General features: G+C 36.2%; 1 non-coding gene across 1 annotated transcript; it reads left to right on the plus strand.

Annotated features, from left to right (window-relative positions):
• The first annotated feature begins 1,892 nt into the window (after positions 1 to 1,892).
• LOC113834209 lies at positions 1,893 to 1,998 on the plus strand. Its single transcript, XR_003482587.1, has one exon. It is a non-coding gene; the product is annotated as a U6 spliceosomal RNA (small nuclear RNA).
• The last annotated feature ends 3,031 nt before the right edge of the window (positions 1,999 to 5,029 follow it).

A 5,029-nucleotide genomic window follows, 5' to 3' on the forward strand; every position in this document is an offset into this window, starting at 1 on the left:
GATGTGAATATATTCCAAACTGAGAGAATGCTTTGATTCGGTATTCCTCCTGTCTTGCTTGCCTTTAAGGGATTGTAAATTTTTTCTTTCTCTAGCTGCCAGTTACACTGAATTGTTCTGAAATGTGAAGTGTGTGTGTGTGTGTGTGTGTGTGTGTGTGTATAAATATGAGCTACTATTAACCAGGGCAACAATAAAAACTTCACACTTGTCATTTAGTGAACCCTGTCTTTTGAGCCCTGTCAGTCATTGGCTTCTACATGTGTGCTTCTTGGTTGGAGCAGTGCTGTTCCCGGCAGCTTCTGTTTAGGAATTCATGTCACTGTTTGGCATTTATGTAGTTCAGCTGTTAGAGAGTTAGGGTAAGAAGAAAGGAAATATGCAGGAGTGAAGGTTTACAGGCAAAGAGGGAAACAAGAAAGGGCTTTAGGTTGGGAAATAACAATGCCAGCCATGTGGCAGCAATAAAGCACAGGCAGAAGCCCTGAGTTCAGGCAAGGCACAGTCATGCAGATGTAGCCCACACCCATCCTGATGATCTGGGTGGCCAAGAGCTGCCACAAAGTACAAGCTTCATGAAATACTAGCCGCTACTGTGAGCATCAGCCTTTGTCACTCCCCAATGCTGGACTGGTTCCAGTGCGTGCCACTGAGCTCAGATCTGCTTAAAACACAAAAAGATTTAGAGAAGGCATGTGGATGAAAGGCAAGATCAAACTGGGTTGACCAACCTATGCGTGATTCATAATGTGGCTTCAAGTATGTTCAGAAGTCCAGATATTTATCCAATATTGTCTACATAAAACTCTAACCCTTTAGGCTCTTGCATTTTAATGGGGAAATAGTCTACCCATCCATCCATCCATCTATCTATCTATCTATCTATCTATCTATCTATCTCTGGCATTTTGAAGCACCTTGAGCTTCGTTTTACTCTCAAGTCTCTAGGAAACCTTGAGTTTAGGATTCAAGGTTCAGAAGCAAGCATGTTTGGAACATATAAACAAAAGTGCTCAAATTAAATTCCATTCCTTTCTAAGCAACTCTAGGAAAGATAACATAGGTGACATTTTCTACTTGCACTTGCCATAGAGAATGAATATTTCTAGGAATTTTTTGGACCATGTGTCTTTTGTATATAGAATGTACATAGGTAAAGGCAAAACAAGAATGGTCTGTTATGATTCCAAATTCACTCTTTTCACTCTGTCCCCCCTCCTTAAGGAAGGAACTTGAGTCTAGAATTTTTGTTGTGAAACCATGCTGGAAACCATAGCTTCAAATGATAAGAAACCTAACACATTAGCAAAATGCCTAGGCTTTATTCTTTAATATTGATGTTTTAATAATTTGTATTACTAGAATCGAAAATCTCTTTGAAACTGTAAGTTATAGTAACTAACAAATCAATTGGCATAATGAGACTTTAAGTTACGAATACAACATAGTATTTACAGCATGTCTATCTATGTGGATGTGCACATATATTTTACCTTCATGTTTATGTGTCTGTTCATAGTTTAAAAAAACAAAATCAACCTATAGCTAAAATAGTATATCAATTAAATCTAGAATTATTCACATAGTATGGACATACTGACAATACCTAGCAACAAAAAGACTGTGTAATTTCCTAACACTTAAAAGGCCTTTATGAATTATGTAAATAAATGTCGTATGTGTGATCCCACAGAAAGGGGAGACCAGAAAACTGCCAGGAGTTTGAGATCAGTCTGGGCTGAGTGCTGAATTCCATACCAGCCTGAATTATAAAGCAAAGCCTGACCTCAAAAAATAAACCAAACAATACAATATTAGGACATTTAATAAATTACATTTTTAAAACTTTATAAACTAATACACAGTCATACCTTACTTCTGCAAACTGTATGTGCTCACTTCAACAATCATCATGCTACTATGGAAACAGTACAGAGAAGATTAACATGGCCTCTGCGCATGAATAATATATAAGTGTGGGAGGTTACTCACACTTTTGAGTACTGTTAGGGGCTGTGGTATACAGAAAATACTACAACAAACCAGAAGGAAATTTTGTGGTGGTAATGGTAATGTTTGATGTCCTGATATTAGTATTAGTAATAAAAGGATACACTGGTCTCAGTTACTCAAATTGCATGTTTAAAGCTAGTGAATTTTATATTAGCTACATCTTAGGAAAACTGATAAAAATATTTGCAAATTCCAAAATGAATTCATTGTAGCAGTTCAGCTTCTTGTACCTCACCCGGGAAACATGGGGACTGTCCACGTGCTCCTTTCACCTTAAGAGTTTCAAACATGGCAGAAGCAGCAGGCTTTTTATTAACTCGCCAATCTCCTGCAATTGAGTAAAAGCCTCAGCATATTTAGACACCAAAATGTCTGTGTCAATATAAATATCCTACAAACTAAATAATAAACTAAAGCAAATGTACAGAAAAAATGTAGTGTGGGAAGATTCTCCCTTATGTGTAATACATATTAAAGGTCTGCTATTCAAAAACCAAAACCAATACTTTAAGAACCATATGTTTCCTAAGACACATGTTATCTGACTTTTGATAATAAAACTCATGTCTTTTTTTGCTACCATCTACTGGGTTAAACTTGAAAACAAGCATGTACACTCACATATGTCTCCCAGACAATGAGTGTCTGTGGGTGGCTGTCTCTCTCCAGCACACACACTCACAGCACAGAGGCTGAATCTCTTGGTATCAGTGCTTCCCAGTGACTTGGTTTTTTTTTTTTTTTTTTTTTTTCTTCCTCTCAACTTTTTTTTTTAACCTGTCACTCTGATGAGGTAGGGAAAATAATGCTTGAATAGAAAACAAAACTGAAGGTAAAAACAATCAAGAAAGATTGATTGACCCCACACTATCACCTAAGTGTCAATAACATGGAGCTACTGGGCGTCTGCACTGTTTTTCTCTAAACTTTTAGCCTTCCATCAGTCAAACCCCAAGATAACAATCCATCATGGAGTCAAAGTGGCGAACAACTGTGTGGTCCTTTGATAAGGGACAGTGTCACAATTTGTCTCCTTCCCTTCCCACAGATCGCCTCAAATAGGGTAAGGCTGTGTTACAACAGCTGCAAAGAGCCCAAAGACATTCTTCAGAGTGGAAAAAATTCTTATGAAATACATACAGTAGAGATCTAAGCAGAGATCATTTATTCAAATTTCATGTTGAGTTTCTTTGCTCTGCTCTTTCTAAACATTATTCTTAACAAACTAATTGTTTAGTTATGACCAATGGGCAAGATAGTGATATTTTTAATGTGATTAAGCTAACAATATCCTGAGTGTCACAATGCTGTCTCGATACAATCTAAGTAATATTTTAAATCTGTGGCTGGACTAAATTTCCTTTTAGAATTGCATACAAAGAGATGTTATAGATAATCCATGTGTTTACATGTTTTATAGACTACCTCTGCTATCCCCATTCTTTCTCCAAAATAATGCCTCAGTCTAACCATTGAAGAATGCTTAGTAGCCTCAAAAATAAGCATGTTACACTAGGACCTTTTATAACCTAAATATGCTTCTCGAGTTCATTTAAGCATTTGAAGAACAACATGCTTGAAAATATTTAATGGTAAAACACTGTTTTTCTGAGCTTGAATTTCTTTTCTGAGAAGACATAATTTCTTATATATGTCCAACAACACTCTTTAATGTCATGTTCCTTTAAGGCCTTTGGTGATATAATCATACTAGTCTATCCATTTACATAAATATAAGAACCAATCACATAAATAAAAATAAGAGATTGTCATTTTCACTGAGCACAGACAAGGATGTGGCACAATAAGGCCCATGAAACTGAGGCTGTCATTAGAGCAGGGCATCAAATGGAGGAGAAAATCACTGACCAAGAAGGAAGGGACTGAACAAGCTTTAACCAATACCTGCTCTGAGGTCAATCCTTTGGTCCTGGTTGAGTTCACTTAGAATTGGGCTCTACATCTTGTAAATATTTGGTAATAAAGAAGTGCCTACCTTGCCTCAACAGTATATTGCCTTCCTTGGTGACAGGAAAAGTATTATGTATTTCATGAAAATATTCTTAGTATCTAAAATATTTAGTACCTAAACTACGTAAAAAGTATTATAAATGTTGACCCCTATCCTGTTTTAGTTTCCTTTGCTTTGTGTTTCAATCCATAAACTAAGGTTACTTTGTGCTTTCTAAACTGATACTCAGAATGAATTTTTTGTTTGGTTTTGTTGTTGTTGTTGTTGTTGTTGTTGTTGTTGTTTTGGTTTTTCAAGACAGGGTTTCTCTGTGTAGCTTTGGAGCCTATCCCGGCATTCTCGATCTGTAGAACAGGCTGGCCTCGAACTCACAGAGATCTGCCTGCCTCTGCCTCCTGAGTGCTGTGATTAAAAATGTACACCACCAATGCCCGACTGGAGTGAGTTTTTTTTTTTTAAGTATCTAATTACTGTCTTGTGCCTAATGGAGGTCAAGTGTTGTTCTCTGTATGTCTATGCTTCATAGTTCATGGAAAATGACCTGAAAATTCCTCTTGTATGTTTTTTAGATGAGGCATTCAAACTGGATATTCTATCCTAATCTGTTAGTAAATGTAATGAGTTCCCACATAAGGACTGTGTGAGACTGGAAGCACTCAAAGACCAGTGAGGAAATAACATCACAAGACCCTAACAAAAACTTTAAAATTAGGAGTATGATTAAGTATGTGAAGTGATTTGTTGGCAAATTGTCCCAAATTAAAGGTGTTTTCAACCTGAAAAGTTGTTGGAAATGTGCTTCTTATTTAGCAATACCTGCCCCTCAAAACACAAAATCGAGTGTTTCTAATTGCAGTGTCTTTCAATCTAAGGATATAAATTCTTCTGTATTCCAAATATTCTAGCAAAAGAAGTTGCCAAGGTTCTATAGCAATATAGAATTAGAGACTATGCTAGTTGAAATTTTAAATTTTCATTTATCTTTATTTTTATTTCTATTTCTTTGAATCAAAATAATTCAAGACAACACTCACACTGATTTGA

This window comes from Cricetulus griseus, chromosome 2 (assembly GCF_003668045.3).
Source record: "Cricetulus griseus strain 17A/GY chromosome 2, alternate assembly CriGri-PICRH-1.0, whole genome shotgun sequence".
NCBI lineage: Eukaryota > Metazoa > Chordata > Mammalia > Rodentia > Cricetidae > Cricetulus > Cricetulus griseus.